Below are 13,906 nucleotides of genomic sequence, written 5' to 3'. Positions count from 1 at the left end.
AATAGGAAGAGCTGTGATGTGAATGAAGTGGGCTTTGGGTGTTCAGACTGAGAGAATTTAAAGAGAACCTTAACAGGCTTCTTTGAGCCATATGTCCTCGTGAGTATAGTGCAAGAAATGTGATTTTTGGATCCTTTGTGATTTTTCTTGTATATTTGCCTGCATTTTTTAGTAAAAAGAAAAATATATTTCCTCTTTCCCCTAAAGTTATGGTTACAGTATTACAGTGTTACTAGAAGGAAATCATTTAATCATTTAATATGGCTTTGTTTTCTCCATCCTATATGACTGAAGCACTTTTAAAACTACTTTCCAGTAACAATATCCAGGATTAATAAATGTGTGTGTGTGTGTGTGTGTGTGTGTGTGTGTGTGTGTGTGTGTGTGTGTGTGTGTGTGTGTGTGTGTGTGTGTGTGTAAATGCATTATGTATGAACTGTGTTCAATCAGTAACATTTACCATCTCGATTCTCAAAAACATTTTCATGTATCTAAGTTTAGCACCAGCGGAGTCTCATACACGTCTCTGCTGTGTGTCTGTTTTTTCTCCGTGCTCCTGTAGTCCCTGAAGGTCTTGCCTGTTATGGCTGCTTGGTATATCAGCTCTCTCAAATACCATATTTAATAACAGCAACGATCAAAGGCTTTTCATTCAACTAAGTAGCATATTTGCTGTCCGGGCTTGTATTGGGGCCGTTGAATTCCTCTCGCTCCCTGTGCCGAGGGGAAGAATCTCTGTTGTGTTAATTAATTTCCTCATACAAGAGTGGCTGAACTCTTTTTGCTCAGTCACATGTGTGCTGACTGGCCTATCCCAAAACTGATGTTACAACCTACAGCAGGAAACATGATAATACAGCTGCCCTTTCTAACTAATGGCTACTAGCTGGACTACTGCTTACCCACATGAGTCCTGTTTACCCACATTGTTTGCCGCCTGAAATGTCATTCTCAGGAATCCAGCAGTAAATGTGACTGCTCTGTTGTTATTTGGTGTCCTTCTACTTCAGAACACAATCACACCAGAATGGATTGACACTCTCTTCATATCTAGCTTGTACTGGAACTCTTCAGATTAAGATAAAAATAGGTTTCTGTTGCTCTCTTCTGGGAAAAAATATGTTATTGAATGAACCCAGTGGAAACATTAAAGTGGCAAGTTGGTATTTGATTCCCTTATACAAAGCATTATTTTAAACAGCCATTTCTGAAACCTGCACAGTTATCTATTCATTTTACCTAATATTGCAACAGCAACAGACTATAAGTAACACAAATACCCAGCAAGACAGCACTGTTCTAAATGTCTGGAGACACCTGGTCTTGTTTCCATTGATAAGCCCAGAGTCACACCATCACACCAAATGTGTGAATCCTGGGTGTGGCTTTATGAGCCTCAAGACATCTCTGCTCACGTTGCAGATGCGAGAGTTCTCCTGTACAACATCAGAAGGCTTTGTGCATGTCTTTCCAAGGAGACCAGATAGCTGTTTGCTCAGTCCATCGTCGCTGATGCAGAATGTAGCTTTATAGCTCATGTTCAGAACATAGCTCTGTAGGTCGCATTCAGAATGTAGCTGTATAGCTCATGTTCACAGTGTAGCTGTATAGCTCATGTTCAGAATGCAGCTGTATAGCTCACGTTCACATTGTAGCTGTATAGCTCATGTTCACAGTGTAGCTGTATAGCTCATGTTCAGAATGCAGCTGTATAGCTCACAGACGTCTGACCTCACATCTCTGCTTGCTAGTGTTTAGTCTGTCTCTTGGCTCCCTAAATAAGCTCCCTAAAGGGTCAAACGTTACATCAGTGTAAGTGGTTGGCTGCTCTCGTTTCGCTGTACCAGCATATGCCAGAGGTGGCAGCCAAGTTCCCAAAGTGGAGAAAGTGATACAAATACTATTCAGGTATGAAATCATGCGCCTCTCACAGTGGTAGTTTGAAAGTTTGGCTGTTTAGATATGTTTTTGATATATTTTAGTGCAAATAATTGCATTTTTTTTAACTATTCAGGGTCCCTCCTCCATTTGCAAAACAAACACAAGAAAGTTTTACAGGAAGGTCTGTCCACCGTTCAGCCATCTTGGCTTCATCCAAGTTATTTCTAGTAATTCAGACCAGAATTGTGTATACTATATTTGAATCCTTATAGATTCAAATTGTGCTGTATACACACCCCTCACTTTCCCACTCAATACCAGCCTCTACTCTTCTGGACAGTCTTTCTAGAAAATTCCAGAGTGCATCTATTGGAATTTCGTGCACATTCAGTCAAAACAATATTCGTGTGGTCAGGTTACCAATGTTAGACTAGGAGACATGGCATGCGATTGTGTTTCCGATCCATTAAAGGTGTTCAGTGGGCTTGCGGTCAAGGCTTTGTGTGGGGCCCTGAAGCTCCCGCACACCACAATTCCTCCAACCATATCTTTACGTAACCCGCTCCGTGCACAGGGGCACAGGAACAGGAAAGAGATGCCACAAACCATTGCCACAAAAATGGAGGCATATAATTATCTAAAATGTCTTTGTATGCTGTAGCATTAACATCACCCTTCAGTACTGTAGGCAAAACCCTGAAGACTTGAGCCAAACCCTAAAGAACAGTCCCACACTATTATCCATCCTCCAACTTGTTATGACTGTGCGTTCCAGTGGATAGTGTGCTCCTGGCAAATCCCAGACTCTGATTCGTCCTTCAGTCTGCCAGATTAGTGAAATATGATTAATCGCTCTAGAGAAGTTTCCACTGCACCAGAGTGCAGTGACAGTGTGCTGTGCACCACTCCAGCTGTAAATAAACTATATGTTTAGACATGGAGGTTTGTCCAAAGTTTTTACTGCAATTCATTAAATAGACACTAGGTGGTGATCAAATACAGTTAATTAATCTGAGACGTGTGTGTGTGTGTGTGTGTGTGTGTGTGTGTGTGTGTGTGTGTGTGTGTGTGTGTGTGTGAGAGAGAGAGAGAGAGAGATAATCACAATGCAAGTACTGTAATATAAAAAGAAACTGTCAGGTTCTTTTTGCTGGTCGTCACAAAAACCATTTCTGTTTCTGTAGGTGATTATTGTTTGGTTTAGGGTTAGAAGTAGGATTAGCCTAATTTGGTAATGTATCATTTGAATAAATATAAGACCTCCTGGGAACAAAAATACATACTGGCCTCTATGTGTGAACACGCATGCATTTGAGTTTGTCTGTCATTTAATTATCCGTAGCTAAGCAATTTCGCATTTGTGTTTAAGCAAGGTCACTGTAATATTAATCATTCTGTGCATGTCGTGAGTACATCTGACTGCGCACCATTTTAGAAATATGGCGTCTATCTGAGATTAAAGTGAATCAGGTCTGAATAAAGCATGCTGTTGGATTTAATGGTGATATAATGCATTACCTGAGATAAATGAGTGTGGGTGTGAGTGTTAGAGGAAATGGGGACCAAGAGAAATATGTTTGTGTGTGTGTGTGTGTGTGTGTGTGTGTGTGTGTGTGTGTGTGTGTGTGTGTGTGTGTGCGCGTGCATAGTAACACTGTAACCAGGTACCAGCTGTTCTGTTCCCCTGACATCATGTTTATTCAGAAATAAGATTCTGGAGTGTGTTATCTCCACAACTTATCGAAGTAAGAAATTATGTGCGTGTGTGTGTGCACGTGTGCGTGTGTGTGTGTGTGTGTGTGTGTGTGTGTGTGTGCCAGTGTACCTTACTTGTGGGTATATTCAGAAGTAAATAACGAGTGTTTTATCCCCACAATTTATGGAAGTAACAGTATGTACATGTGTGTGTCCTGGTGTACCTTACTTGTGAGAACATGAGGTCAGGACTTTAAAAGGGAAAAAACCCCTGAGATTGCTAATGGTTTTTTCAAATGCTTACATTCCAAAACAGCAAAAAAGAAAAACATCTCTTTCTCCTGATTGGTTAAGCTTACTCTTAGTTCAGGATATGGTTTGTTATGTTGTACTATAAATAGGAACAGCTTGTTTTTTTTTCACTTTTTGTACTTTTCAGTAATAAGTGCAAAGAAACTGCATGCATGTGTGTGTATGCACACGCGTGTGTGTGTGTGGAGGTTAGGTGTTGGTAGAGATGGCTAGGGTTGGGTGGGTTTCTGGCTGTGTTTGCGTCGAAATACATTATGCAGGAACTATATTCAACCAGCAATTAACATAACATCTCAAGTCTCAACAGAAAACATTTGCATCTCCCTAAGCACACACACAGTCACACTCTATTAGTACCAGAGCCTTACACACCCTCATAAGCTCTCAGTCTCTCTCCAGCAGTGGCCTTCTCTCTGCTCCTTGGTAAGAACTAGCTGTCCCTTAACGACAGGCATCTGACTGTTATGGCTGGCTGCTAAAAAAGCTTGATTGAAAGCCTGATTTAATTACAGCGCTAATCTAAGACTGAATTACACTTCAGCTCTCAGCCTCATTTGCTGATTCTTCTGAACACACACACACACACACATACAAGAGACATGTGGCTTTTTGCCAGCTGTCATTCAAACACCTTTTTTTCTTGATCTTTACATGTAGGGAGGTGAGGGAGTGAGGGGGAGGTTATTCAAGCTGGAATCCTTCTAATTGCATTTGTCTCCAGACATCGGCAAACACCTGTTCTCACACACATGCGCACACACACACACACACACACACACACACACACACACACACACACACACACACAGTTGGTCTGAAGAGGAATATAGAATCAGAGACATCACTTTGCTAAATACGCTGATTACATCTTTGCATCCTGATGATAAAACACTTAATTATGGGGAAATAATTGCCTGCCATTGTTATAACAAGTCCTCTCAGCTCTGCTTTAAACATGGGCCCGAGTATCTCGCTCAGACCCTTTGAAGGATTTTGTTATTGCTTTCAACTGCTCTCGAGAGGAACTGGAGCGACAGTTTACAGAACGAGCGGCGCGATCTCGCAATTTGGGAAGCACTACAAAGAGCTTTTACAGGATGCGCTGCTTACCTTCATCAAACGTGCAATGGGCCTGCACTCGCACCACATCAAGTGGCAGGGGTTGCCACGTCCAGCAGGATCCCCCCACCCCACTTACCGGTGTCCTCGCAAAACACCATCCATCTATGCACGATGGTGCATCTCCCTTATTATGTCCTGTGGAAAATCAAGTAACTCCACACAGCAGCTGTGCTCAATGGCATGATAAGCGTTTTGCATTTTTAACGCTTAATGCTTTTGCAACCCATCTACTATGTGTCGGAATTGGACTGGTGAAAGAGAGAGCATGACAGAGAGAGGATGTTTGGACAAACAATCAGGGGACTGTCACTGGCCAGATCAGTTGGATATGCTCTTAGCACAGCATGGTCCCCTGCCTGCACCAGCATTTCTGCTAGCCGGCATCTCCACAGTGAGGCTGTTCCACAGGGAGACCTGACACTCCATTAGAAACTCACACACATTCTCACTGCACACACTGCATTAGAAACTCACACACATTCTCACTGCACACACTGCATTAGAAACTCACACACATTCTCACTGCACACACTGCATTAGAAACTCACACACATTCTCACTGCACACACTGCATTAGAAACTCACACACATTCTCACTGCACACACTGCATTAGGGACTCACACACATTCTCACTGCACACACTGCATTAGGGACCCACACATCTTTGCACAATAATAAAAAGAACTTTTTAAAAAACTTTTCTAGCATTTTTCATTTGGGTTCTTTCATTCATGTATCTGTTCTGGTCTATCGTGTGTCTGTTCTGCACAGTATTGTAGTTTGAAAATTGAGTGGGTAAAAGGGAGTGCTCCTGGTTTGCTTTGTGGGTTTTGGGTACTGAACTACTCTATTGCCCCCTAGAGGAGGAGCATTTAAGCACATATGGTAGTGGGTATTGGGAGGTGATTCAAGTAGGCAAGGTAGAACTGCTCACTGGGGCTCTAGAAAAGTCAAAGAATCTGGAAAGCGTTTTTGGGGATGTAGCCGGTACCATTGATGGCCCAAACAGGAAGTGTGGCAGACATAGCCAGCATGCTGCTAATACGCTCGCCAAAAGAGGAGATGGCCATGGGAAAACCCAGCAATTTCTGCTCCAGTGTCCAGAGCCCCAGCGCCTCTCAGTGCACCAGCTCAGCCAGACCACTAGGTGTCTCCACCTGCTACACCTGCACTACTCTACCTGCTACTCTGAAGTACAGCTTACCCCTAGAGCTGGGTCTCAGCCTAAGGAATACTGAACTAGCGGCACGGGAGACCCTCTTATCAAACATGAGCATGTGGTTAACCAAACTTTCTTTGTTTCTGTGAGTCAGAACACCGGGACATTTCCTTATTAGTGGTAGTGGTTCTAGATCCTGTAGATCAAGTTTCCTGTAGCCAGATTTTACTAACCAGATTGTAACCAGGTTACACTATGTTGAGGAAAATGTTTCTAATGAACATGAAAGTCTTTACTAAAAATAAGAAGGTCCAAACTGTGTTTTGTTGACATGGATCTTAAACACAAATGGTAATTTTCAATAAACAGTAGCTAAACTATAATGCCAAAGCTCATTGATAAAATTACCTGTTTGTGTTGGAAAATAACATTTCATTTTATTTCATTTCATTTAACTTTATTATCCTACATTACCTTTACTGGCTTAAACACAATCAATATTTGTATGGTGTGAAATTCTGTGCCAAACAAAATCCAGTGACACAGCCTTCATTTACATAACAGTGAGCTATCTTTGTTCTCTTTCTACTTCCTCTCCGCCGTGTTCTCTCTCTACCTTGTTTATTTCTTCTGCCTGCTTCCTCGCTGTGTGGATGAAATACTGCTAGGTTAAGATCTATTCATGCGCTGGTGATGCATAAATTCTCAGGTGACAGCTGAGCGGTGGTTACAGCCGCTGTGACCCCTGGTCCCATCATGCATTCCAGTGTCAGACGCTCCCCTTGAAATATGATGGGACCTTGTGAGGAAACATCTCAGGACCTTGTGAGGATCTGTATCTCATATGGTTACACGTGGGTAACGAGGTAGTCTGTCACATGTGACAATAGGACTGGGCCTAGATTTTTACTGCGTCCTGGGAAATAAGTAGAAAGCTATAATTACAATGAAATGTGTCCATTAATAGACTCAAAATTGATCAATCTGTTAATAAAAAAAACCAAGTGTGTTTGAACAAGGTAGCACACACACACACACACACACACACACACACACAAATGGGCCAAGGGGCTGTGTTCTTCTCAGCCATCCTTCCTTTTCCAGGTATGCGTGCCAGTAAATGTCACTCCCTTTCAAGACATTTTAAGGTTTTTATTCTTAAGAAGTTCCTGGATGTTCCAGACTTCAATTTTACAACACACACACACACACACACACACTTAAGCACACTTTAACCTTGATCTACATGGACAGTTCTCTCAATTTTCTCAGTCCTTGTACAGATATTCACTGTATCATGTGGGATCTCCATTGTCTGTATTTTCTGTTTGCCTTTTTATTATTCTCCATCTGACACCATTTTACCAAGATATTTTTTGGCTCTTGTAACAGAAGGAAATGTTTGAAAACCTCGTTTTGTATTTAGACCAACAAACTCATAAGCCTTATGCAGCTGGCAAAAGACTAAAATCAACTTACCCTAAGGCATAAATCAGTAATGAAAAAAAAAAACAATTACACTTTCAGTTTTTCTTCTTCTTTCTCTCTCTCTGTCTCTGTCTCTCACACACACACACACACACACACACACACACAGAGTTCATTTTCTCATCATAAAGACTTGGGTATGGGCATTGCAGGCTAATCCAGATTGGCTGTGATGATAAGGAGGAAAGTGGTCAGGGGTGAACATTATCTCAGTATTATCTCAATCATCTTTTTATTACCTTTTCCCTTCAATTACATCATGTGTGTGTGTGTGTGTGTGGCTCTAGATTACTGCACATTTTTTCAGAAGGTTTTTTCTCACTTGTTTAAACATATCGGGAATACAATCATCATACATGTACACATATGCTGAGCCATGTCCACCACTGAGATCGCCGACACCAGGTACCTGGGCATCAGAACCGGACCCCGGAGCAGTGAAAGAAACCTGCCGAGGCCCACGTCATGGGCCGCATACGTCGCCTACCATGAACCTGGCTGACCCACGGATGCAGTAGGGGAAGAACAGGATGGTTGAAACATAGTGATGTTCTACTGTGAAACCATTGGGTCCTGGCGTTCATCTGGGTGTTACTTTGAGACATAGCACCTACGTGAACATCGATGATTCAGACCATGTACACCGCTTCACGGCAGCAGAATACCCACACGGTGATGGCCTCTTTCAGCAGGTTGACACGCTCTGCCATGCTACAGAAATTGCTCAGGAGCGGTTCGAGGAACATAAATAGTTCAAGGTGTTGACTTGGCCTCCAAATTCACGATCTCAATCCAATCAACAAAAACAAGTCTAGTCCATGGATTCCCCACCTCACAACTTCAGAACACCTCACAGGACTGCTAACATCTTAGTGCCAGATATCACAAATATGGTGATGGTACATTGTGGTGTCTGTGTGTGTGTGTGTGTGTGTGTGTGTGTGTGTGTGTGTGTGTGTGTGTGTGTAACCCTGTAATCCTGTATGTATGTAGCTTTAAGGCATTAATAACCTTCCCTGTGTAGGCATTAATAAACTTTCCTATTCTTCATAACCTTTCTTAATAATGGGACTCACAATATTTTATCTTGAGTGTGTGTGAGAGTTTCCTTATTCTTTTGAGAAGGTTAAAACAAGCACGGATGTCATTAGAATTTAACAACTCCAAGAGAAAGATCAGACACACATAATTAACTATCTGTTTCTTTCTCCCTCTTTTTTCCCTCTCATTCTCTCTCTCTCTCTCTCTCTCTCTCATTCTCTCTCTCTTTCTCTCTCTCTCACACACACACACACACCCAAAGATGCAGTTATGCTTTTGTTTTTGCTCTTCCTTGAAGGCAAAAAGTATGACTATATAAAATATATGAATTATATAAACTACACTGTTCTTTTTCTTGCAGTCTTTTAAAACTGAATATTACAAAGGAAAATTGGTCAAGAAGCAACACTTTGACCTGTTTGAAATACCTGTCTCCTTGTTGCTAAGCAACAGATTTCACCAATGAAACCCTCGTTCTTATGTTAGAAAAGATTTTAAATGATCCAACTCATCTATAACCTTTTCTTTACCAGAACAAATGGTAAAAATCAAATGGGACAAAGGTTTCCATAATGATAATAAAAATATTTTTTAAACAATAATGAAATTATTTATTAAGTGAACAAATGAGCAAATAATTAAGCCTGTTACATTTATTTAACAAAACGGAACCGAATGCATTAGGAAAATTCTGTTTCACCTCAAAATTCATGTTTCATTACACTTGTGAAATCAGTGACAGACATCGGTTTACTGCTGTTAACCCCATATGGAGGATTTAAATACAGGGTTGTAATAGAGGTGGCAAAACACATATTTAATAAATGTGTGCTGTTGGCAGTCTACAGTAACATGTTGCTACAGGCAACGGCCCACAGTGTAGGTGTACTCACATTCAGGCTAGTTTCATCTGTCGCATATGTGTTACTCAGCCAAAAATACTCCACACAGTGACACCAGCATAAAGACTCAATATTACTCAATATCAAACAGAACTGCTTCCCTATTATTGGTTACCTAGAGAGCACAACTCTACATGATAGTTGCTGTGGTCTGAAGGAAATTAAGTGTACTCTCATGAATGTTCTAACTTGCACTGACATTAAAAAGATTTTTTATTTATTCATTGTGTAAATATCAGGATGGTTTAAATGGTTTAGTAAATGGTTTCAGGTTTTTTGTTGTTGATTTTTTTGGTATTAAAATGGATGCAAGAACCGAATGTTCACATTTTGGACGTCCACTTCTGGAAACACTTTAAACAAACTGTCATCAAACATACCACATTCCTGTGAATGGCTGCAACACTGTTGACCTTTAGAAAACCTGTACATTATGTGCTGTAAACACATATGCACAGCTCGAGATCTTTACCACTACCCCTTTCCCTACCATCTTCTAGCATTCCTCCTCTCCCTTGAACACATCACTGGCCACGCCCCTATGTCTGTCTCTGATTGGCTTCCTCTGTTGTTCCACTTACTCTTCTTCACGTTAAGAAACCCTTGTACTGACACCTAGCAGATTGGAGGATTCAGAGACCGTGTAGTGAATGTTAAACTTGGCTTCCTTCATGTGTGGAACCCACTCTGTGCAGCACACACAGCTTCATATGGTATCTCCAAAGGAATTAAATTTTTCATCTCATGGTAAAAAAGAAAAAAAAACTTTTGTAAATATTGTTTACTGCTTTTTGGTGGTAAAAATGACTTGTTGCCCCTTTAAAGCCCTGTTGCTTTGTCACTTGTGCTTGCCCGTGGCATGTCACTTGTGCTTACTACAAATACTAATCCGTATTACTTACGTTACCTCTTCTGTTTGTGACCTGTTTTGTTTCAGCATTTCAGAATTTAAATTGGAGTACAATTGACTGCACTTTACTTTATAATGGAGCATTGTGTGTGTGAACCCAAAATGCCCCAAAGGAAACGTATTCTGCCTGTGGCCCAGGAGGTACACATGGTAATTACTCCTCCTTTGTGCTTCATCTGTGAATAGAATACGACGCTGTGCTTTTATATGCACAATGTGGTGATTTTCGTGTAATCCTAGTCCATTTCAACATATTTCTCTGTAGTAATATGATTGAGAATGTTAGTCCACGAACATTACTTGAAGAGTCTTCGAAAGGACTGAGATGTACAGTTTAAAGATGTTTTCTTGTAGTTTGCGTGGTGTCCATTGAAGAGAGAGAGACAAAAAATACATTTTCAGATGTCATCTGTATGATTCGTGTGCGTTACTTGATTGGACCAGTGACGCTACGAGTCCCCTTAAGTAGAGGGGTTTCATGTGTGAATGTTTCAAGATGTCAGGGCTTCAGGGGCAGACTATGAAGTCTGTATCTCATAATGCTAAGCCTCTACTGGCTTGTGAATGGACCTGGGGCAGCGAATGAACTAGTGGTTCCTCCTGTTTCCGGGTGGCGACGGTTGTCACGGTTGCTGTCGTCACCATCACTGTCAGAAGCTTTTTTGTCAGAAGCTTTTACAGCTCACACACAAAGAGACAGGGAGATTCGTACAATGCAATTTCTCTCACTTTGTTTCTGTTACCCTGATCAGTCTTACACACACACACACACACACACACCTTGGTCTTTTGAGGTCCCATTGTGGATAAGCAGAGATGGGGGGCAGGTGTTTGATATTTTCTTTGGCACAAATTATTACATACTAACAGTACATAATTATTACACTACTGTATCTTGCACATGCTCTGTGACCCTATGGCATGCAGGATTAGTTTTGTGTGGCTTTTAGATGTAATTAGATATAGCAATCATGCACCTATAATTCTTTATGTATTGCACTTGTTCCATCTATACAGCACACAGGATTAGCTCTGTGTGTGTGTGTGTGTGTTTGTGTGTGTGTGTGTGTGTGTGTGTGTGTGTGTGTGTGCGCACGAGGGTGTGTCTTTAAAGGGACAGTCTCTTCTCTCCAGTCACATCAAGGACTACACCTGAGCAAACAAATGAAAAATGCTTGGTCACAGAAAAATGACCGAGACAGGAAACAACAAGGGAAGAGTTTGACATGCTAGGGGCCACGCAACGGAGAAAGCAGTGGATGTGTTTGCATAATGCTTTAATGTGTGGACTGTATCGTTATTACTTTAATGTGTGTGCTGTATCTTTTATACATTAATATATGTACTGTTTCTTTTATACTTTAATGTGTGTACTGTTTCTTGTATACTTTAATGTGTGCTGTTTCTTTAATGCTAGTAACCGCATCACCGACCCAGTCTGTCATTTAATTCTTGCTGTCATGCCGTGTTTCTATGTCAGGTTTGATCCTAGTTGGAACATGGGCAACGAGTCAAGCCACAGCTGTGTCTGTGTGTGTGTGTGTGTGTGTGTGTGTGTGTGTGTGTGTGTGTGTGTGTGTGTGTGTGTGTGTGTGTGTGTGTGTGTGTGTGTGTGTGTGTGCGTGTGTGTGTGTGTTTACGTGTTTACACACCTGTGTGAAACTGAATAAGAATAGCCACATTCATTGTGAAGAGGTGCACTTTATTAACCTACGTCTGTGTGAATGAGGCACCACGTGAGAGAGAACAGAGATAATATCATAATGACTAGAACATCACTACAAAGTCCACAGGACATTTACACTAATAGGGAAAATATACTATTGAAATCTACAACAGATTTGAAATATACCAAAGCAATCTATACTGTACTTTTAAATGTACCATGGAAAAAGAGCTAAGCCACTGAACCATTCACTTACATGTCCTATAAAAAGGTGAAAAACTCCTTTGAGGGTGTTTTCCAAAGCTGTATTACATCACCCTCCCTTGTGAAGAGAAGAGGCACTCAGCACAACAGTCAAATGCATCATGCTTATGGCCTCAAAACACACACCACACACAGACACACACACACACACACGCACACACACACACGCACACACACACACACACATGCACACACACACACACACACACACACACACACACACACACACACACACACACGTACAAACCCCTCCAAAGAAAGTCTGTCTAATGTGACAGTCCATATTATGAAAATTTTGCCGCCATGCGTCTCAATGTCACTAAGCTCTCATGGCAAGGATAAACTGCTTCTTCATCCAGCAACTTAAGAATATCATTAAATATATTTTTCATAACACTGCATTTCAGGAATCACTGCCACCTACAGGACAGTTTTAGAGCTACAAGAATAGCAGAAGGTCTTGGCAGGTAAGCAATACTATAAAGATCCACTACACAGTTTCCACCAAAATTCTGCTTTTCTCCCTGCATGTAGACCCATACTGTTCCATACTGTTCCATACTGTTCCATAGCTGTTCCATACTGTTCCATACTGTTCCATAGCTGTTCCATAGCTGTTCCATACTGTTCCATAGCTGTTCCATACTGTTCCATACTGCTATCTCTAACGTTAATATGCTGGATGATGATTTTTGCCAAGTCGAAGCCAGTAAGGAAGTGTTTTACTAAAGTCAAACTGGAAGTTCTAGATTTTATCCTATCTGAATCTAAAAATGACATCACCATATCTCTACCCCATATGACACAATTGCCCACACATACACAGACTTTAATGATTTTCTCACATCTATATGAAACATATTTCATGATAATGTAAACAAGTGACTTCAAATTAGGTCTCTAAAGGTTTACACTGTCACCAATGAATGAGATAATAAATTATTTCTGACATCAAATCTTTAAATTACATTAACATTCAGGTAATCATAGACAATCAGATTTCTAATGTGTTTTAACCACAGCAATAAATTCATATGCCATCTACATTCATATCTGGTCACAATAAACAAATACCAAATGAAAACTATTTCACACATTCCTATGTGTCTTTATAAATCCAGTTTTTTATGTTTATACTGATAAGAAAGGACAGACAAAAACATTTAACAGTAACAGATTCTTGAGCTTCTGACAAGTTAAAGCAGACAATGATAACTTGAAAACAGTGCTGGTATCAAATTTGATTAAAAGAAAAAGGTGGCTCTAAATTAGAAAAAAAACAGATTTTGTGAAATTCAGATTCAGAATAATTAATTCTGTTTCCTTCTGGACCGGATGAACCAGCTTCAGGTCCATAGACTTTTTGGTTTAGGGCCCTGGAAGTCTTGTCTGAAAGCCAAATCTATTTTCATCAAACCTAACCACAGTAATTTAGCCATACAGTCATATGAAAGGACCAAGGTTA

General features: G+C 40.8%; 1 protein-coding gene across 2 annotated transcripts in view; it reads right to left on the bottom strand.

Annotated features, from left to right (window-relative positions):
* Nucleotides 1-12,247: 12,247 nt before the first annotated feature.
* The window catches only part of npy1r (neuropeptide Y receptor Y1), a 17,860-nt gene continuing 16,201 nt past the window's right edge, over nucleotides 12,248-13,906 (bottom strand). For both annotated transcript variants that reach the window (XM_077018861.1, XM_077018851.1), the window contains exon 3: nucleotides 12,248-13,906. This exon is cut by the window's right edge and continues 1,106 nt beyond it. The gene's annotated coding sequence lies outside the window, so the exon portion shown is untranslated.

Source organism: Brachyhypopomus gauderio, chromosome 1, assembly GCF_052324685.1.
Source record: "Brachyhypopomus gauderio isolate BG-103 chromosome 1, BGAUD_0.2, whole genome shotgun sequence".
Lineage (NCBI taxonomy): Eukaryota > Metazoa > Chordata > Actinopteri > Gymnotiformes > Hypopomidae > Brachyhypopomus > Brachyhypopomus gauderio.
The sequence above is the reverse complement of the archived record's forward strand: the minus strand, read 5'-3'. Positions and strand labels throughout refer to the sequence as shown.